Raw genomic sequence first — 23,128 nt, forward strand, 5'->3', positions numbered from 1 at the left:
CACTCACTGCTCTAAACTGCTTTGCAATCTGCATTGTAAGGTGTTCTGTACTCATTCAAAATGTGGCTGAAGTTGCTCTAATTGAGTGTATAGCTATGCTTGCTGCTAAGGGTGCTGCAGTGGCAGCTGTTACAATCATGCCAGGAAGTAACATAAAGGAGTCATAAAGGTGAGAGAATAACTTGCCAATGATTTTACTGCAGCACAGGCACTGTGGCTGGCAATGGATTCTGGGTCAATGATTCCCTTGAATGAGGAAGAGGATGGGTTGCATTAATGCAACCCATACTAATGGAACAGAGGAAGCTGCCATACACCAAGTCAGACCATTGGTCTATCTAGCTCAGTATTGTCTACACAGACTGGCAGCGGCTTCTCCAAGGTTGCAGGCAGGAATCTCTCTCAGCCCTATCTTGCAGATGCCAGGGAAGGAATCTGGAACCTAGATGCTCTTTCCAGAGCGGCTCCATTCCCTAAGGGGAATATCTTACAGTGCTCACACTTCTAGTCTCCCATTCATATGCAACCAGGGTGGACCCTGCTTAGCTATGGGGACAAGTCATGCTTGCTACCACAAGACCAGCTCTCCTAGTATATGCATCTTATAAATACACACAGGCTAGCCAACGTTCCATTACAGAGCAAGTGCTCTCTCCCCCCACCCCCTCCCTCATACTGCTTGCTCTTCAAGCAGTAGGGAGGCTGGCCTCAAGACCATCCTCTTTCTCAGCTCTGATTAAAAATTTAGCCTGAAATCCACAAATCCCTTACTCCATATTACTCCTAAGCAGGACAACAGAAAAGCTTCATAGTTTGCAGACTGGAGACTTGGTGATCTTACATGAGCCGATATATTAAGGACTAACAGCCTACACAGACAAAGATATATTACAAAATCAATTCTATGTAAACTGCCAGGAGATGTCTATATCAGGTGGTTTAACAACTAAAAAATAAATCTAGTAGTATCATACTCCCACAGATCTCCACAATATTTGGTGCCCTGGTTATGAAGAAGATGACAAACTTTCTACAGGAGAGAGGAGAACAGTTAGGATAATGGTCATTCCCCCTTTTCCTTAAAACAAACAAACAAGCTAGCAGGGTGTGTTCTGGGGAATGTACAGCTACAGAGGAGAGCTCAAAGAAAGGCGGACAAGCACAGCAGGTGATAGCACAGACATGGATGAGCACACATTCATTCCAGCTGTAAAATGGAGGAGGACTCACCCAGCAAAGAATTTAAGTGAAAAGCAAAAAGTCACAAAACAGAATGGACAGGGAAGAAGCTGCATCAACTCAAGCCGGGACTTAAACACTGGACTACTCAAATACTGTCAGCTGAACAGTTGTTTTCTGACCTAGTATGTCTTTGGCCATATCTACATAACACTTAAATCAGTTTCAATAGCCATTGCCTCTATCTAGAAAACACTGAGTACTGTAGACCTAAGTACTGTAGACCTAGACTTGCCATGCTATCCCCCCGCCCCCCGAATTTCAGGTTTCACCCAGATTTTAAGCATCTCACCCAGACTGCTTAGCCCACCCAGATGCGCCCGGATTTCAGCTTCCATTTAAAAAAAAAAAAAAATTCATTAAAAAAAAAAAAAAAAAGCTAAGCTCTAGCCCTCATAGAAGCAGAATTATGGAGCAAACCCTGCAATCACTATTCTGTTCAAAAATTATTTTCAAGCCAATTTACATAATATGCAAATTAGGCACCCAGATTTGGAAAGCCAGAATATGGCAAACCTGTGTAGTCCTGGGATCTGAGCCGGTGGTGGGGAGTCTCTCAAGAGTACTCCCAGGATACTTTGTTTTCATATTTGTATACCGTCTGATATATACATCTCTAGGCAGTGTACAAAATTTAAAATGCAATATAAAAGAGTAAGATTAAAATTCCACATGACACAATACGAATACAACCAATATTTATATACCGCTTTTCAACCAAAGCTCCCAAAGAGGTTTACATAGATATAAATAATAAAATGGCTGCCTGTCCCCAAAGGGCTCACAATCTAAAAAAGAAAAGAAAAAAAGATAGACACCAGCAACAGCCACTGGAGGGTTGCTGTGATGGAGATGGAGGAGGCCAGTTGCTCTTTCCCTGCTAAATAAAGAGAATCACCACTTTTAAAAAGCTGCCTCTTTGCTCAGTTAGCAGAGAATAAAAACAATCTCATAAAACAAGTTATTAAAATTAATTCTGTGAGAAGCCTGTGAGAACAAGTGCATCGTGAGGGCCTTCCTGAAAACAAATAAGAAGATGCTCTTATTTCAACAGGGAGCATATTCCAAAGCCCCGGGGCAGCCATAGAGAAAGCCTGGTCCAAGTCACCACCAAACAAGGCAGCAACAACTGTAACCGGTTTAGGGGAACACGACATTTAAACTCCATATAATTATGTGATGCAGAGATTTCCTTTGTTTGAACTGTCCTGGAAAGGGGAGTAATGAGTATTGCTCTTTGTTGTAGTTCTAATACATCAATCCTTCAAGCACCTGATCATTATTTGTTGTTGTTTTAAATTATATCTTGCTTTTCTACAAGAAGTGGTGTACAATCAAGAAGGTTTTTAAACACACACACACCTCCTGTAAAATGTAACTAAAAACCCTAGACAATAATAATAAAGCCACCAGTACCAACAATAACGTTTCTATACATCAACACCAGAGAGATGCATAACGGCTAAGCAAAATAGCCAAGTTTTGGTCAGCCCCCGGAAAGCAAGAAGAGAATTGGTGGACTTCCAAAGGACGGGGACCACCACAAAGAATGCTTTCTCCCACATGGCCATTAGCTGGACATCACCTAAAGACAGCACACACAGCAGGGCCTCCATAAATCCCTTTCCTCACAGATCCACAGGGATCTACTACAAATGTGGTAGATCCCTGTGAGGCAAGGCACCTCAGATACCCCAGCCTCAAACCATTTATCTTTTTAAAGCAGACCTTGACAATTTCCCCCTTAATTGGGATCTATGAGCCAGCCCAAAAATTTAGGAGCCAGGCTAATGGACACTTGACCAAATTACTGGATTTCATGATGGACACTGTCAAAAAGGAGGATAAATGGACTTCTCTTCATCCCCTTTACAAGTAAAATATGTTAGGTATGGCAAACTTACCTAACAGGGCTGTTTGAGATGAATAAAAATGTTATTAAATGTTTAAAATGTTTTGTTTTTGTTTTAACTCATGTTTTACTTTTTCTGTTTTTATTTTGTGGTAAACTGCCCAGAGACGTAAGTTTTGGTATAAAAATATGTTAAATAAATAAATAAAATTAACTGTCTCTCTGAAGATCCTCATGGTTAAATTTTTAGACGTCAAGGCTCCCTGACACCTGGGATTTGTCAAGCTTTGGTTAAAGATAATCAACAGCACCTTGAAATATATCCAGAAACAAACTGGTAACCAAAGAAGTGGGAAAGGAATCAGTGTAGTATGGACTCAGAGTTGTACCAGTCAGAACCCTAGCAGCGGTATATTTTACTAGGCAATCAACCCACTATTTTTGACCAGTCAAATACCTAATCCTGTTCATTGCTGATCACTGTTCATATCACAAGCATGACTCAATAGATACAACCAGCTCTTTTTCTGCAATCACCTATATGACTATTGCATTAGGCATGACAGCACTATTTGAGGACAAAATTGCTTTTCCTGGCAACATGGTAATAGCTTTACCAGATTCTGCCCGAAGGTTATTCCATTTTGGTTCCTGTGCCAGTTCCCTCTCTACAAGCTGAGCTCAGGATCATAACATGACACAAGCTGGAGGCGAGGGAGAGACTAAGTTATTCATCATATTGATAATCAGTGACGTTACAGGCACTGTCCAATATATGTTCATATGAAGAGATGCAGCTACATTCCAGGCAGCACTAAAAATTATAAAAGCCTTCCTAATTTTTCACAACTGCAAAACACTGCTCTTTGAGAGTTAATGTTGGCATGTGATAGTTAAAAAACCTTGCTCAACTGACAAGTAAATAATGGTCAAATATTGTCAAAATAAGTCCAGTTTATAAACCACTAATTTATTAGAGCAACAAGTAAACCAAAAAAAAGTACACTAATCACATAAGCTATCCTCTAGAAGACTCTAGAATCCAGACCCCGCAAATGTTTTACAGTGCACTAGGTCAGACCTCATGAAGATGCCAAACCAAGTGGTCGAATTGGGACTGGAGAATCCTGAGGAGGGTAAATGATCTTCAGGTTATAGGGCAAGAGGCACCTGCTTCTATATGCAGGCATTATACATTTGTGACTGTTGACTCCTGCAGAGCTGGGAAACCACAGACTACCCTCCTGCCATTGCTAACCGACAAAACCATGACACAATAACAAAGATACAGCCACCCATGCAAGGGTATTTTTGAATTTTTGGAATAAATGACAACTGCTGTTGATGGCCAAATAACTGGCAGTCAACTGACTGGTCAGTTGACAACACTTGACCAATACCAATTCTGTTCTGAGTGGTGGAAAATGCAATGTATTTGAAACAGGAGCATTGCTTTGATGTAAAATGCCTGGATCCCACAAGAAATAAGCAAATGTACATGTTTGTGATCTGATATGGAAACACTCTCTACAACAGAGCAGCATGGAGTTAGTTGGGAAGTGACGCCCTTAAATGCAGCACTTGTCAAATGCACATCAAGCAAACAGAAAATGTAGTAGAAAAATAACGTCTTGGTTGAGTAACAGCTTGGTTGAGTGAAACTGGCCCAGCAAGATGAACAGCATTATAGTCCTTGTGTAAACACCTTTGACATTACTTCCAATCATGCTAGATTGAGGCCACCAGAGGGCCTACAGATAAAACAAAATCCCAAAACAAATCTAAGGACCACATCAAGGTCATGGAAGGTAAAAGCTTCTGCTCTTTGAGTTCCACCTCAGGATATATGAGCAACATAGATTTTATAACTGTTGCCCATTTACCTAGTACACCCTTCAGTCAGCAGCACTTTAAAACCATGAATTTACTTTAGAAAACATTATATTCTTATATGTTTCTTGGACACTCAGAGAAGCTCATGGACACGCTCTGCAGACCCCATCAGTTTTTTTTATCTTGATAAAAAAAGGGATATGTATCCCTATCAAGATACATATTCTACATCAGGGTTTCTCAACGTGTGGGTCCCCAGATGTTATTCGACTTCAGCTCCCATAATCCCCAGCCCCAGCGGCCTTTGGTTGGGAATTATGGGAATTGAAGTCCAATTACACCTGGGGACCCACACGTTGAGAATCTCTGTTCTACATCACGGATCCTTGCCCAGTGAGTCTCTGGATGTGTTTTTTCAGTGCAAGACCAATTAGATCCCTGCTACATTTATGCCAAATAGGAGGGTGGTTATTCCCTTTATGGATTATCTCCCGCTCGGTGGTGGGAAGGTTGGTTCCCAGCCATGAAGGTTGATATGAAGGTTGGTTCCCAGCCATTCAATTGATAATGAAGTATATCACCTGAGCGTTCTGCTAAACACAGTAGGCAGCATCCAGACTACATACCATTGAACTCAATGAGACGTTAGTCATGACTTTTCATGACAAGTTAGTCATGACTTAATTTCAATGGGATTTAGTCATAACAAACTAGGATCAAATGCTGACCAGTATCAGGGAAACCAGCAGAAAACTGTATATAGATTCAGACCAACAAAGAATGTAAAAGACAGCAGCAACCCATTTTCCCCAGCTTGGGATTTAAAAATTGCATAATTATTAGACACCTTCTGTTTACTGGGCCCCTGGCCTCTTGTCTTCAGTAACAGCTCTGCTCCCCAAGCCGTTAAGGAACATAGGAAGCTGTCATATACTGAGCAAGACCATTGGTCCATCTAGTTCAGTATTGTCTACCCAGACTGACAGTGGCTTCTCCAAGGTTGCAGGCAGGAATCTCTCTCAGCCCTATCTTGGAGAAGCCAGGGAGGGAACTTGGAACCCTCTGCTCTTTCCAGAGCGGCCCCATCCCCTGAGGGGAATATCTTACGATGCTCACACTTCTAGTCTCTCATTCATATGCAACCAGGATGGACCCTGCTTAGCTAAGGGGACAAGTCATGTTTGCTACCACAAGACCAGCTACCATAAAACCAGCTCTCCTCTCCAGGGCCCACCAATAGCTGGGGGCAGGTCAGGGCTCACAAGCAAGGTCTTTTTTTCATCTAATTACAAGGATCCAGTGCAGCCAATGTAGGTCTTTCAACACAGGAGTAATATGGTCTCTCTAAGACCTGACTGCCACATACTGTACCAAGTGCAGTTTCTTGACTACATACAAAGGCAGCCCCACACAGAGCACACTGCAGTAGCCCAGTCTGGAGGTTACCAGCATATGTACCACTGTTCTGAGGTCATTAATCTCAAGAAATGGACACAGTTGGTGTATCAGTCGAAGCTGGCAGAAAGCCACTGCCTCAACCTGAGACACCATAGAGAGATTCAGATGCAGAAGCACCCCCAGACTGCGTAGCTGTTCCTTCCAGGAACTGAGACCCCATCCAGAACCGGCAGATCAAAATCCTCTCTTGCGTTCTGACCCTACACAATTAGTACCTCCATCTTATCTGGATTCAGCCTCAGTTTGTTATCTCTCATCCAGTCCATTACCACCTCTAAATAAGCATTTAGGAGTTTATGCCTTCTCCCAATGAGGCTGACATAGAGAAATAGACTTGGGTGTCATCAGCATACTGATAACACCCCATTCCAAATCTCTTGATGATCTCTCCCAGGAGCTTCATGTAGACGTTGGAGACAATATGGAGCCCTGAGGAACACCATATGAAAGATTTTGAAGAACAGTAGTCTCCGAGAGACACCATTTGGAATCTGCCTGAGAGGTTGGAGTAGAACCACTGCAAGGCAGTGCTCCCACCCACAAAACCCTCAGACGTTCCAGAAGGATACTATGGTCGATAGTATCAAAGGCCGCCAAAAAGGTCCTCTCAGAAATGCATATAGTATGGAAATTCATGGTTTGCATTTGCTGCAGTATCAGAAATAATAAGAATATTGTACACTACCTTGTTCAAGGCAAATATTTAACTATCTGGTCCTACCTATATTGCTTATATCCCTAACAGTTTTCTTTCTAATTTTCTTCACTGTGTGAGGAATGAATTTAGTTCTGGGTGAAAGTATCAATGCAATGTGTGCACACGTGCATTCAGAGTGAGCCCTTCCTGATTCAACCTGAGCAGCATCTAAAATTAATTGAGCAGACATTCAAAAACTTGTGAGCGTTCACACACCTTAGAGGGAGCACTGATCCCTAATAAACAGACACATCTCCCTAGAGATTCAGTACTACTGGCCTTCTGTCTGGCTCAGTTTCAAGCTGTGTTCTTGAATGCTGCCTTAAAGGCACCTACACAGAGAAACAAAAACTCTGAACCGGGAGCTTAAGATCTGGGTTGAATGTTTGTGTGTTATATTCATCAAAGTACTGTTATCATACCCTAGTGGAACTCAAAGGTGTTACTGGCTGGAGGGCTCAGGGTGTGTGTGTGTGTGTGTGTGTGTGTGTGTGTGTGCGCGCACACAACCTTAATCTGACCTGACACAACTTATTTATTTGTAAACATTTCTATCCAGCTGTTCCATTAAAAGGTTGCTGGTGGTGGATCACAATATAAAGAAACAGCAGATAAAGTCAGCAGTACCAAGTGCCTGGAACCCTTCAAATGAGAGGGATACATGGACTTCCACAGTAGGGGTATGCACAGAACTAGTGTGGGGGAGTTAAAAGGGTGGGGGAGGGTGCACTCACCCTCCTGCTGCTTCCCTTCTGCCGGTGCTCCATTGTAAACCGTGCTGGCGGGGCGGCAGTGTACCTCCCTGTTGCCCCGTCCCCTTGTCGAATTGAAGTAACCGGAAGTACCCGGTGCACATGCACATGTCGGGCACATGCACATCAAGCTTGCTCGCGTGCACGTCCACAATGTGCGCCAGGTACTTCCGCTTACTTCTGGTCCAATGAGGGGATGGGGCGGCAGGGGCATATGCTGCCACCCCGCCTGACCAGTTTACGATGGATCGCCAGTGGAGGGGAGCAGCAGGAGGGATGAGTGCACCCTCCCCCACGCTTAAAGTCATTCCCCCCACCTTCAAACTGGCAGAACCACCAGTTCTGTGCACATCCCTACGCCACAGTAGTGGGGGAAATGTATTAAAATGACGGATGTCATTATTTATACACTACCTTTCAACAAAAGAAGTTCCCAACGTGGTTTTCATAGAAAAAGAAATAAAATGGCTCCTGTCCCAAAAGGGCTCACATTCTAAAAATAAAGACAAGGGAGATACCAGCAATAACTACTGAAGGGACGCTGTGCTGGGGTTGAATATAAGAGATACACCACTCTGGAAAGTGCTTCTTCACTCAGTTAGCAGGGCCAGATAGACTCTACTAGGGTTCCAAGATTGCAGCCTGGAGATCCTGCCTACACATTGGCTAGTTCAGTAGTGGGAGAGAATGTGGCTACTACCCCATCCTTCTCCATTCCCTCCACATATCTTTCATCCTTGCTATCTGTATTATCATCATCATCATAATTTTTATTAGCCCTTGAGCTGATTTACATAAAATCCCATTTTTAAAAGACAGGACTCCAGTAAGCACTGTTTGCTCCACAACAGGAAGGGGGCTGGTGATCAAGAGGGATTGAGGATTGAAGACTCAGCCACTTCTATCTTCTCCTGCTGCCTCAGAGCTTTTAAAGGTATAGGCACAATCTCTGGGTGATCCTGGCCCTACAGTGAGTTAATGGGATTTAGGCACCTAACCTCCATTTGTACTTTTGAAAAATCTCAAATGTGAATCCATACCAGCCATATCTATTATTCATGATCCTACAGAAAAATGGGAAGTGAACAACTTGAGGAGTAAACATCGAGAGCTCTCTTTCAACAGTAAGGCGACGCTGCTAGAAGTCAGTGCTTTCCTCGCACATCATAAACCGACTCCTCATTACAGAGGAGGGCTTTAGTTCTTTCAGCTATAATTTATCAAAGGTAATTTTGAACTGCAAACCTCCCCGTCTAGCTTTTTCTGCAGCCTCTCCTCCCCAGGCAGCCACGCCATCTAATCAAGCAAGTGGAGCACAACTTCAAAAGGCAGAGAGGGCAGTCATGGGAAGCAGACATGCTACAAATGGCAGGGTGCTGTGGGGAGAGGTTCTGCTCTCTCGAGACATCACATAGAACCACTGTGCACTGAGACATTGTCTCCAAATCGGAGCAGGATTCCCCAACCTGGACCTTTATTGCAGCTGCTTTGGAGGTGGCAGCTTGGCTTTTGTAATATAGGTTATATTTTGTGGATGTGTTAGCAAAGTCAGCTTGCCTCTAGGAGTATTCTTCTTTATTTATTTGTTACATTTCTACACCACCCAAACCAATCGCTCTGGGCGGTTTACAAACGAAAATGAAATCAAACGTAAAACCATAAAATCTTAACAATCAATTCAAACAGTTTATAAATCCTGGAAGGCCAGACTAAGCAATTAAGTCTTAAGGGCTCTCTCAAAAGAGGATAATGTATTTAAAGCACAAATTTCAGTAGGGAGTGCATTCCACAACCTAGGAGCGGCTACAGAGAAAACCCAGTCACAAGTCGCCACCAGAAGCACCAGTGGCAGCTGGAGACTGACGTCTCCAGATGACCTCAGCATGCGATGAGGAGCATACATAAGGCGTTTTGGAGCAGGGTCTAAAGCATGCCTTTCTATTCTTCATCACTGTTATATACCTGTAATAAAGTATGGGGTTCATTATATCACTCACACACACAGAGCTTGGAATCTCCCTCCATATCTTAGCATGCCTCATACCTCATATGGAAAGGAGTCAAAGAGATACTCAAGCCTGTTACCTCTGTAATCCAGGATATTCATCCAAGCCTACATTGCAATTTGAGCCTGTGATGAGCTGTGTCATGTAGCAAAGTGGCCTGCATAGAAACCAGTCTAAGCTTTGCACGGCATTGATCAACCCATATTTTAACCAGAATGTCACACAGAGAGAATTTTGGTTTTCAAGGACAGCCACAGAACCACGTATGCACATGATGAATGACAATCACCATGTGCTAAAGTGGTCATGGCAACCAGCCTTCAGCTGAATCAGTAGCAGGATTCATGGCACCACAAGTAATATGCAGAGTGTTTTATACTTGAATCCTAAAACCCATAATCCTAAGGATCACATTTGCACAGGTTGTTTATAGTCACAGTGCATATAGAGTTCTTATTCCCTAACAAGCAATGAGAGGAAACATATATGGTTCTCTGTACTGCATGAAAAGTCCAAAATGGAACTCTTCCAATCAAACCACTCTTCTTCAATGGCCCATCAGTATACAAGTATCCTCCCAATAGTCCCATCTTGGTAACTACAAACAAAGCAGCACAAGTGTGAAACAATGCAGGATATGCTCTCTCTTTTTTTTTTTAAGTACTTTTAAATGCACAAAATAATTTGCGATTATAAATGTGTCTCTGAGGGAAGCTAGGATGCGTCCTTGTCTTAAGGAGGCAATTATTAGACTGCTTCTGAAGAAGCCTACCTTGGATCCCTCAGAGCTGAGCAACTACAGGCCTGCCTCCAAACTTCCATGGCTGGGCAAGGTAATTGAGAGGGTGGTGACCTCCTAGCTCCAGGCAGTCTTGGAGAAATCTGATCATCTTGACCCATTTCAAACTGGCTTTCCGGCTGGCTATGAGGTGGAGACTGCCTTCGTCAGCCTGATGGATCATCTCCAATTGGGTTTGTCCTATTGCATCTCTCGACGGCTTTCAATACTATCGACCATAGTATCCTTCTGGAGCATCTGAGGAGGTTGGGGGTGGAAGGCACTGCTTTGCAGTGCTTCCACTCTTACCTCTCAGGCAGATTCCAGATGGTGTCCCTTGGGGACTGTTGTTCTTCAAAAACTGAACTTTGGTATGGTGTTCCTCAAGGCTCCGTATTATCTCCGATGCTGTTTAACATCTACATCGACATGAAACAGCTGGGTTCAGGTGTAATCAGTACGCTGATGACACCCAAATCTTTTTCTCCATGTCAATATCATAAGGAGAAGGCACAACCTCCCTAAATGTTTGCCTAGAGGCAGTGATAGGCTAGATGAGAGGTAACAGGTTGAGGCTGAATCCAGATAAGATGGAGGTACTTATTGTGCGGGTTCATAACTCAGGAGATGATTTTTATCTGCCAGTTCTGGATGGGGTCACACTTCCCCAGAAGAAACAGGTATGCAGTCTGGGGGTGCTTCTGGACACAAACCTCTCCCTAGTGTCTCAGGCTGAGGAAGTGGCCAGAGGTGCCTTTTGTCAGCTTTGGCTGATACACCAGCTGCGTCCATTTTTTGATATAATTGAGCTCAGAACAGTAGTACATTTACTGGTCACCTACAGACTGGATTACTACAATGCGCTCTATGTGAGGCTGCCTTTGTACGCAGTCTGGAAACTGCAGTTGGTCCAGAATGTGGCAGCCAGGTTGGTCTCTAGGTCATATCGGAGAGACCATATCACTCCTATCCTAAAAGATCTACACTGGTTGCCAATATGTTTCCAGGCAAAATACAAGGTTTGGGTTATAACCTATAAAGCCCTAAACAGCTTGGGCCCTTGGCATTTAAGAGAACTCCTTCTCTGCTATGAACCACACCACCCATTGAGAAAATCTGGAGAAGTTCATCTTCAGTTGCCACCGGCTCATCTGGTGGCTATGCAGGGAAGGACCTTCTCCATTGCTACCCCGAGGCTTTGGAATGCACTCCCTAGTGAAATAAGAGCCTCCCCGTCTCTTACAACTTTTAAAAAGGCAGTCAAAATGTGTTTGTTCACCAAGGCTTTTTATTAGATATTGTTTTAATTGTGTTTTTAATAGTTTTAACATTTTAAATTTTAATTGTTGTGATGTTTTAATCTTTTTATCTGTTTTTGTTGTTTTGGTGTGAACCACCCGGAGACTTGCATTTTGGGTGGTATATAAATGTTTTAAATAAATAAAATAAATATATATGGATATATAAACACAAGCCAAAAAGTGGCTCCACACTGCCTGCAGAAATGCCACTAGACGTGACATGAGAAGTCACTTGCGGTGGCCCAGAAACCACAGATAGGCAAATATCACCTATTTTTAATATCACGGATAATGAAACTGGGTTTCTAAGGCCCCTCAGATACACAAGACCGTGGTTGCCGAAACCACAAACAAGGGCCACCTGTACTTCAACCAGTTTTCCTTCAAAGGTGTGCGTGTGCTCACACGTTTTTTGATTTCCACTATGTTAATTTTAGAACCTGCTCAGTTTGTATCAGGAAGGACCCATTTTGAATGCACATGCACACACACTGCATTGATACTGCTGCCCACAACAAAACTCATTCCACACACAGATGGGAAAAAAATTAGAGAAAACACTGACTTCAACCTTTCTGAAAAATTGAGAAACAAGCAACAATCATTATAGCAAGAGGTATTTGCAATAAACATTCTGACATACATTCTTTTTATAAGTTACAGCAGACATCCCCAAACTGCAGCCCTCCAGATGTTGCTGAACTACAACTCCCAGCATCCCTAGACACAATTTTTTGTGGCTGGGTATGCTGGAAGTTGTAGTTCAGCAACATCTGCAGGGCCGCAGTTTGGGGATGCCTGAGTTACAGGAACATAGGCAGCTGCCATATACCGAGTCAGCCCATTGGTCCATCTAGCTCAGTACTATCTGTACAAACTGGCAGCAGCTTCTCTAAGCTTGTAGGTACGAGCCTCTCCCAGCCCTATCTTGGAAATGCCAGAGAGGGAACTTGGAACCTTCTGCATGCAAGCAGCCAAATCCCTACAGAGAATTTCTTATAGTGCTCACATGTAATCTCCCATTCATATGCAAACCAGGGTGGACCCTGCTTGGCAAAGGGGACAATTTATGCTTGCTACCACAAAACCAGTTGTATGAGGCATTGGAGATAATTATATCATTTGGAGTCATTAACTAATTGTTTTTAAATGCGCAGTTAGGATCTATCTCTATCTCTCTATCTCACTAAGATAGTCCATGTGTGGATGAAGCGGGATGCGTCCCAGAAATCTTGCAAGAGCCACAGAACTCTCGCAGAGAGGCAGGGGGAGAAGCAAACTGGCCCAGAAGGTTGCGGGGCAGGTGGCAAGGGTTAGGAGGAAGTGAATTGCCAAAGCGGCCGCCAGGCTGAGGAGGCGGCAGAGACGGGCCCTGGCCTGGCTGCCGGGAGGAGGGGGGAGACAGTGGGGGGACGAGAAGCTCCCGGCGGGAAAGGAAAGCGCTGCTGGCAGGCGGGGACAGACAGTTGTGAGGAGGCGGGCGGCAGATCCACGCCGCCGATAGGAGCCCAGCCGGGTGGACGGCAGAGCTGTGCAGCACCTGGTGGGGAAGGAAAGCATTGCCAGCGGGCGGGGAGGGAAAGGTGAGAGGAGGCGGGCGGTGGCAGGCGAAGGAAAGCACAGCGGCAAACTAATGGTGCAGAAGCTATGCGCCGGGTCTGCTACTAAAGCCCTAAACAGCCCAGAGTATTTAAGAGAACATCTTCACCATGAGCCTCATCACAATGAGATCATCCAGAAAGATTTGTCTGCAGTTGCTACCAGCTTGGGGTGTCTACACAGAGACAGTATATGTATTGGTTTATTTCGGCCCAAGGCCAGCATATTTACACAGAGACAGGCCTTCTCTGTAGCTACCCCGAGACTCTGAAGAAATAAGAGTCTCCCCATCAGAGGCATATCTAGGGAAAATAACGCCTAGGGCAAGCACTGAAATTGTGCCCTTGTCCAAACCTCTGACACCCATCTTTCAGATAACTTTACCACAATACCAGCTCAAAAATACAAGTTCAGACACTTTCAAGAGAAACAGGCTGTAAGCAACACATACTGTACATGCATACACACATAAAACCACACATGTGGCACATATGTGCCAGTCGCCTTCCCATGGAAACACAGCACATCCATGTGCTGGGCATGCCTCCATAGAGCTAAGCCGTGAAAACTCTCTTTAGCAAATGCTCTGCCACCTCAGCACACCTCACTACAGGTTGCTGCCTCCAAGAAATTCAGAGATGGGTTTTTTCTGTCCAAACAGCTTTTGCCTTAAAGGGAGATGGTTGCAATGGGAAATCCTAGGGGCCCCTAAACAATCTGAAATTATCCAGCTGCAACAACTGTGTTCAAAAGAAAAAGGGAGTTGCATTGATTTTTTTAAAAAGACATTCTAAAATACAACTTTTTTTTAGAAGGCAAGGAAACTTGAACAAATCTACTTGGGAGGGATGCACAGGCAATAAAAACCTGAGTACAACTCAGCTAAATTGAAGGGAATAATTTGCAGCACATTAACCACTTATTACAAAAGACAAACCATTTCTCAGTATGGTAAGACTGCACAACACAGGGATGGCAATACATTGCAAATGCAACATTTCTGAGCGTGAATTCTTACAACAGGTTTTTTTTTCCCCAAAGCACCATACAAGTTAAAAGGCAGGAACTTTCCAAGTTTGAAATCCTACAAGCCTTATAATCAGATTGCTTGACAAATACGCAGATAAAGATAGAGCTCTGTATAGAGAATTAAACAGCGTGTGAGTGAATATTTCCATTTTATTCCTTGCCTCTCTCCCCCTCCCCCCCTTCAGTTTTGCCAGCTTACAAGGTATTAAACCAACATTGTCTTTTTAAGGGGTGTTTTGTCCACTTACTTTTGTGACATTTATATCTGTTTTTTAAATGCTCGGGTCCCTTGCCAACAACTTTGCATTCTTCTGACTCCCTAGATCAGGGAAAAATCTAGACTTGGGTCTCACAGAAGCCATTTGAGCATGTGCGGTGGCCATTTTTGTTTTCAGCAGCCTTTTTTATTTTTAAAAATGGCCACCGCACATGCTCAAATGGTCCGAGGCCTCACAGAGGCCTTTTGAGCATGTGCAGCGACCTCCAAAATGGCCACCGCACTGATCTTTGTAGACTCGAACAGGCCTGACAATCGGCCCGAGATGGGCTGCGGCGGTGATCTAAGAGGTCGGTGGGGGGAGGGGGAACATTTGCAGACCACCACCCCACGGCCCTTAGGAAGCCCCCTGAAGGGGCTACAGGTAAAAAACATTTTTTTAATTTAAAAAAAAATCCGCGTATAGGGGAGGGGCAGCATGGCACTGGCACACACACCCAGTGGCACCTAGGGCATGTGCCCTGGCTGCCCCACCCTAGTTTCGCCTATGCTCCCCATCTCTGACAGCTTTTTTAAAGTCCTTAAGGACTCATTTTTTCACCCAAAGTTTTAAACTTGACAGTGGTTTTAAATTGTTTTAAGGTTTTCATTTGAAAAATGAAATAGTTACAGCCGCATGAACTTTTACAACTCTCTACAGTATAATCCATTGCCAGCTTCATCATGGGCACGATCCAAGGCATAGCTCTTCACCACTGGCCACACCTCCCAATGCAGGATCAGGGGCAAGGCCAGAGCCCATCCCTTCATGCGCCACTTCTATCCCTCTCTATCACCACCAGGAGCATTTTAAACTCCAGATTGGGCAGTAGGAAGGCAGGAGCTCCCTTGCAGAGGCTCCACCGGAGGCCATCACTTCACCTCTTTAATGAGCCACCCTGACATAATCAGTATACCAGGCAACACATAAAGCACTGGCCACTCATGACATTTCACGGCAGGGGCGGGGGGCGGGTAATGCTTAAAAGCATGTCTGTCATATCCATCAAGCATAGGTGTGTCTGTCTGCACTGGAAACAGTGCACTGAGTTTCCTCCCCTTTCTTCCTAAGAGTGTAGCCATTTAAAGGGGCCGTGTCTTATTCCTGAGGTGAATAAGACCACCTCCCAAAGCAAGGGGGTGATTCCTTTCTCACAGGTTGAGGGCCCAGAGAGTCTTCTGAGCCAAAGGATGAGGGCAGCAGTATGTCCTTGGGGTGTGGCAGTGGCGGCGGCAGCTCTTTGGGGACTGGCATCTCTTCAGGTGCCCCCTCCGGTGAGTCCCCTGCACCCTGGCTTGGCACATATGGCTCCAAGGGTAAGTCCCTGATTGGCCCCTCAAGACACAGGTGTGATGGTCCTTTGAGGGGGTCTGGAGTCCATCCAGAGGCCTCGACCTCAGAGCTCTCATTGTCCAGTCTGAATAAGTGTGGCAGCAGGGTTGGGGCCATGACAATGTCCTGTCCTGGTTTATTCAGAATTATTATTTATATACTGGTTTTCAATAACAAAAGTTTACAAAGCAGTTTACGTAGCAAAAGAAATGAAAGAAATTATTTCCTGTCTCAAAGGGGCAAGAAAGAAAACACCAAAGAGCCCTGGAAAAGATGTTATGCTGGGATGAACAGGGACAGTTGCCCTCCTACTGCTAAATACAAGCGAACAACCTTTTAAAATGTTTCTGGGCTTAAAAGCAATTCCCAGTTAGCAGGGAACCACTAAGTAGGCACATGTATATACTGTATGATCTATTTTGCCCATAAGGATGGTGGGGAGGAGGTGGAGACTGCAATGCCCTGAAAATATCTATTATAACTAATAATGTGTTGTTTTGTTCAGAGGATAATGTGCACTTTTTAGTAGCACAGAGAAACAGTAAGCAATGATGAGTGCTATCAGTACGGGAAAGAAGCCAGATCATGAGAGCCAAATCACTCCATGCCTCATTCTGTTCTTCCAACTGAAATCTTTCCGAACTATTTCTTTAGGGGAAACACTGCTCTCATTTGGAATGTACTTTCTTCTTCATGTAGTAATTGGAATGTACTTTCTTCTTCATGTAATAATTGCAAGGATTGTCCATTTCAGAGAATGCTTTCACCAAATTATTCTGAAAAATTAAATGCCATTTTAAGTCTCTGCATGTTATGAAATGGGGAAAAGTTGACACCAATTTCCACCACTTCTCTAGCTTCTGCAGTTTGGTAATTATTCCTGAAAACGGTTTGTTTAATGTCACTCTTCATTTTCTAAAATTCACTGACTGAAAGCAAAACACAGCTAAGAGGCTAGAAGGGCATTTGTACCAGTGTGATGATTCAAAGCCCGATCAATAAATAATTGCACTTAAAAGATTAACCCAATCTCGTCCAATCTTTTCCCTAGTTAAGTGGCTAAAAATACATTCAGAAAAGGGTTCCCGCAGATCTTTACCTATTTCTGGTTTACCAATACCAGACAGGGCAACAATGGATAATGTTACACGGTGCTTTCAAAAATTATGGCTCAGTGGAACATTGATTTTTCCCTGGGTCTTAACTGCAGGAGGCCAGACACTGAATATTGATAGCATGGATACTGCTATCTCTTGGGAATTTTTCTAGCTGAGTACTAATAGGAAGGATCAGTGGGCTTAATCCAATGCCCACTTAAGACTGAGGAAAGGTTTCTAAGGAACGTAATAGGCACAGGATTGAGGTCAAACTTTGCAATCATAATTGAAGTTCTATTTTATGACACATTTGTTCAATTCAGATAAGTTTCCTGGGGTGCTGTGAATATACCAATAAAGTTTGATTAATTCTTTTTCCATGGAATGTCATGACATCCTTTAAAAAAATCATCTTCAATTGTTTCTTGAACATAGCAAACATTTTTTTTACCACATCGGTGGTAAAATGCCACACTAATGCCACACACAAAAATAGAGGGAAAAGTCTTCCTTTTCATATCAAAAAAATTGTGGGCAACTTTTCCACATCAAAAATTTAATGTGAAAATGGACCTTAGGCAGAAGAAGATAATGAAGAATCGGAGAGTTAGAACAAACACCAAAAACCATTTAGTCCAGCAAGATCTTAAAACTGGAGGAGTTCATCAGTGAAATCTTACATTAGTCCCAAAATTCAATTAACCTACCTATTCCAGGCAGGCTTTCACACACTGCACAAATACTTATGGTTTCCCATTATGTCCGTCTCTCAGCCCCTCTCAACAGTTCAGTGGTGCTCCAGATGCAACACATTCCAGAGCACATACTGCACTCATTTGAGATAAGGAAGCTTTGGTTTTTTCCTTTCTTGGTACCCCTCTGTTCTACAACTCAGTAGCAGCTCCATTACAATTTAATGCATTTGATTAACTGAAGAACACTAAACTTCACTGAAGCGAATATGGTTATTTAGTTCTCGGCAGATAACAAAACTATTGTAATAGACACTCTGGTTAAGGAAACATAATCATGGTGGAAGCTGTAAAATGGCAGAGATTAGAATGGTCTGAGCAATTGCTTGGTATACTCTGTGGCTACTCTAGCTTTGAAGAAAGAAAAAAATACCCACCCACCCCCAAAATGCACGCACACACATTCATGCAAGCTGCACAGCTCCAAGCAGCCATTGTGGAGTCAAGAAGTAGATGACAGAGAGCTCTTTCTCACAATCAGAGAAAGGGCTCAAAAGGGGCAAGGGGAGGAAGCCTTCAAAAGCATACCTCCCCTGCAGGCAATCCACTTAAAGAGGCTGGGTGCAAAGATCACGTGCCCAGACGTGCTGCTGCCTCTTCAGGCAGCGTGGAGGACTGGGAGCATTTTCCTGCCCCCAGAACTCCCACAATGCTCCACGCAAATGCCAACCAGGAGCCCTGCCGTCTCCCAGCCCCAGCTGCAAGCAGTCAGGGCTGGCAGACAACCAAAGACACGAGGTCAACTTGCTCTCTTAACCTCATGTGGAAGTAGGAATCCGCAGGTGGGTTTGCTGCTGCAGTGGCAGCCACTTGCCTCCCGCTGCTTCTCACAAGCAGCCAAGAGCAGGCCTGGCTGCCTTAGAGCGAGGTGGACTACTTGCGAGAACAGCCTCAAAGAATGCTGCTACCATTTCATTACTGTGTAATGGGAAAGTGGTGTTTCCTAGAACTCTCAAATTTCCAGCAATGGGAATTAGCACCAAGTTGGATCTCCCAAAACATAGAAGCCTTAGAGAAACTTAAGAGAAATCTCTCACACAAATATTGCAGCAGTTTGGAACGTCTTCCTTGCTTCCACATAATGAGGCTATCCACACGAGCAGTGTGGAGAGCCTTACTGGGCTCTCCTCACAGACAAGCAGGGAGCCATCCCTGGGCAGTCGGATCAGCCACCCAGACGACTACTGGCTCCGTCACAGAGCTGGTAGGGGCAGTGGGGATCGGGGGCCGCACGGCCCCTGGAAGTCCCAGGATGCCCTAGGCAAGTGCATGGGGCATCCATGTCGACTCATGAGGAGACCCCCAACCAGGAGGCTAACACAAGCCTCCTGCCCTCAGAGGTCTCCTCATGAGTCGACACGGAGCCGCACCATGGCATCTCATGATCAGACAAACAGGGTTAGCAAAGCACTCGCTCCACTAACCTCGTTTAAGGGAAGGGGTACTTACTGCAGTTTGCTGCCAGGAACCACTCGGCTCCCAGTGCAGTACACATAGGAACATAGGAAACTGCCATATACTGAGTCAGACCATTGGTCTATCTAGCTCACTATTGTCTTCACAGACTGGCAGCGGCTTCTCCAAGGTTGCAGGCAGGAATCTCTCTCAGCCCTATCTTGGAGACGCCAGGGAGGGAACTTGAAACCTTCTGCTCTTCCCAGAGCGGCTTCATCCCCTGAGGGGAATATCTTGCAGTGCTCACACATCAAGTCTCCCATTCAGATGCAACCAGGGCAGACCCTGCTTAGCTATGGGGACAAGTCATGCTTGCTACCACAAGACCAGCTCTCCTCTCCCACAAACACAGGAAAGCAGGCTAGGTTCCCTTAGCCCGCTTTCCTGCAGTCATGAGAATCACCTCAATATTAGTATAGCTGGTGAGCAGGAATGATGCGGTATTTCTCTCATTTATGCCTAGCAGTACGAAGGAGGGAGGGAGGGCCTTGAAGATGCTACATTGGACAAAGCTGCCTTGAACCACAGAGAACTCAGTGTAACTTCTGCTGCGTGCCTCAAGCCCTGGGATTCACGCACATCAGTCAGCTTTATAACCTCCTGCGCTGTGAGGGCCACCTCAATTTAGTTTAATATTTAAGGCAAGTTTACATTTCTTTATTTATAGTCAATAGTCCAGTGCCTCAGGTAAGGGCTCATTTTCCTGCCCACACCTTCACCCACTCTACAACATCAAGAAGCAAGGAAAGCAACACAAAGCAAAATCACTGAATGGAAAAAGAGAAAATGTGCTGGATCAGAAAAAGACAGTACTACTAATCGTTAGTGTGTACAGAGTTTTGTAGGTGTCCAGTGTGCTTCACATACATTATCTCAGTAATCCGTCTACCCATTTTCTAAAAGAGTTCAGCATTATTTATTTTTATTGTTGAATTTATATACCGCCTTTCATTAAAAACAATCTCAAGGTGATTTACAAAAGTTAAAAAACATACAATAAAATGACAATAAAAATATTAAGCTAAAAATGTAAAAACCAAGCCTAATTTAAAATCTATAAAATACAAGCATAAAAACTATACACGGGTAAAAACACATAGAAGCAGCAATAAAAACAATCATGTAAAAGCCTGGGGAGAAAAGCAGAGATTTAAGAAGCTTTCTAAAAACTGTGATGGCGTCTCAGGAGCGAATGGCCACTGGGAGAGAATTCCAAAGTCTGGGGGCAGCAACAGAGAAGGCCCTGTCCCGAGTGCACAACAGCCGAGCCTCCCTCATTGTCGGCACCCGGAGCAGAGCCCCCTCAGATGACCTTGTCAAGCGGGCAGCAACCCTTGGGAGCAGGCGGTCCATCAGGTACCCCAGGCCCAAACCTTTAAGGGCTTTAGAAGTCAAAACCATCACCTTGAATTGGACCCAGGAATGAACTGGCAGCCAGTGCAACTCTTTCAAAATGGGTGTGATGTGCTCCCAACGGGCAGCTCTGAATAAAACCCTAGCTGCCGCGTTTTGCACTAGCTGCAGTTTCCGGATATTCTTCAAGGGCAGCCCCACATAGGGAATGTTACAGTAATCCAGCCGTGACATAACTAAGGCATGGGTAACAGTGGCCAGATCTGCCTTCTAGAGAAAGGGACACAGCTGGTGCACTAGCCGAAGCCATGCAAAAGCACCCCTGGCCACCGCCTCCACCTGAGCTTCCAAAAGCAGAGCCAGGTCCAGTAGCACCCCCAAGCTGCATACTTGCTCCTTAAAGGGAGTACAACCCCATCCAGAACCCGTAAAGTCTCCTCATCCCGATTGGCTCTCCTACTGACCAACAGTACTTCCGTCTTGTCCGGATTCAATTTCAGTTTATTAGCCCACATCCAACCCATAACGGCCTCCAGCCCTTGATTCAGGACATCCACCACCTCCCTAGGATCAGGTGACAAGGAGAGATAGAGCTGAGTGTCATCCACATATTGCTGACAACTCAGTCCAAGTCCCCGGATGACCTCTCCCAGCGGTTTCATGTAGACGTTAAACAGCATGGGGAACAAGACCGAACCCTGTGGGACCCCACAGGCCAGTGTCCACGGAGCCAAGAAATAGTCCCCCAGCACAACCTTCTGGACCCTCCCCTCAAGAAAGGACTGGAACCACTGCAACACAGTACCTCCGATTCCCATACTCGAGATGCGGCCCAGAAGGATACCATGGTCGATGGTATCGAACACCGCCGAGAAGTCCAGCAGAACCAACAGGGACGCACTCCCCCTGTCTAGTTCCTGGTGTAGGTCATCCACTAGAGCAACCAAGGCAGTCTCAGTCCCATATTCGGGGCAGAACCCAGATTGAAAAGGGTCAAGATAATCCGTATCATCCAAGACCCACCATTATCTTCCCAGGAGATTAAGTCAGAACACTAGTTTGACTAACCCCTGCTAACTGAGCAAACAGGAATATTTTTTAATGGTGATGCTCTTATATGTAGTCGGGGGAGAACTACCGGCCCAATTCACCCCCAGCACAGTATTCCAGCAGTGGCTTTTGCTGGTTTCTACCTTGTGTTTCTTTTGTGAGCCCTTCTGGAACAGGGAACCATTTTATTTATTGAGGCCATTCACACAAACAAAAACTGTGTTCTACCCGGGTTTGGGAGCGGAGTGTGCTCCCAATTTTTGGCTGTGTGGAAGCAAGGTAAGAGGAAAACCTGGACAGAAGTTATGGTGTGGAAGCAAAGTAGGAGGAAAAGCTCTCCAGGTTTGTCTCTTACCTTGCTTCCACACAATACTTCTGCCCGAGTTTTCCTCCTACGGTGCTTCCACATAACCAAAAATTGGGAGCACACAAAGCTCCCAAACGTGAGTAGAACACAGTTTTTGATTGTAAGGCTATTCACACGGGCATGCAAAACCGGTCCAAAAGCCCAGCCCAGTGTTTCATGCATGTGTGAACCACTGGGATTTTGCCCAATCCCGGCAGCTACAAGGCAGCAATCCCTCCTAAGCAGCCTCCCTTCTAAACGGGGTTAAGGGAGAGAGTGCTTCCTTAACCCCATTTTTGTGCTAATGTGTCAGCCACAGCTACTTGCAGCCATGGCTGGCATATTCAGGGGGAGGGAGATCCCAATAATGCACCATTCACTCACACAGTGCATTATTGGAGCTCTTGGGGTGGGGCATCATGCAGTAGTGCTTCCCTGCACCCTGACCCTGGAGCTACTGGTAGGATCCAGTGCTTGTCTGGGTGGGTGATCTGCTGGCCCAAGGAGGGATGGCTGCTCATCTGTGGGGAGGGTGTGTGTAACCCACTCTCGCTGCAGACCACCACAGAGTTCTTCCCACTGATCATGAGAAGAGCTCCAGCAGGAATGACCTCATTTCTTTTTCTATGTCAACCACTTTGAGAACTGTTGTTGATAAGCAGCATATATTTTTAGTAGTAGTAGTAGTAGCAGCAGCAGGCGGTGGCAGAGGAGTTGTTCTAGCCAATAAGTTTGCCTGACTGGCCAATAAGTTTGCCCTTAGCATTCTCAGGTGTTTTCCAACACTGCTGCATGGGACCCTTCTAACCAGAGATGCCAGATATTGAGCATGAGAACACCTCATGTTGTATAAGGTATGTGTTCTCCAACTGAGCTATCACAACAGTGACTTTGCCTATGGCCATCTGGTCAATTCACAGTAACAACCTCTACCCTGCGTAG

General features: G+C 44.8%; 1 protein-coding gene across 5 annotated transcripts in view; it reads right to left on the reverse strand.

Moving 5' to 3' along the window:
• TAFA4 (TAFA chemokine like family member 4) overlaps positions 1-23,128 on the reverse strand; it is a 230,744-nt gene that overhangs the window by 162,087 nt on the left and 45,529 nt on the right. The window contains exon 1 of one of the 5 annotated variants that reach the window (XM_053294685.1): positions 14,793-14,858. The exons of the other annotated variants lie outside the window; for them this stretch is intronic. The gene's annotated coding sequence lies outside the window, so the exon portion shown is untranslated. Of the gene's footprint in view, positions 1-14,792; positions 14,859-23,128 lie in introns of those variants that run through there. 5 annotated transcript variants of the gene reach the window in all.

The sequence above is a fragment of the Hemicordylus capensis genome, chromosome 2 (genome assembly GCF_027244095.1).
Source record: "Hemicordylus capensis ecotype Gifberg chromosome 2, rHemCap1.1.pri, whole genome shotgun sequence".
NCBI classification, from domain to species: Eukaryota; Metazoa; Chordata; class Lepidosauria; order Squamata; family Cordylidae; genus Hemicordylus; species Hemicordylus capensis.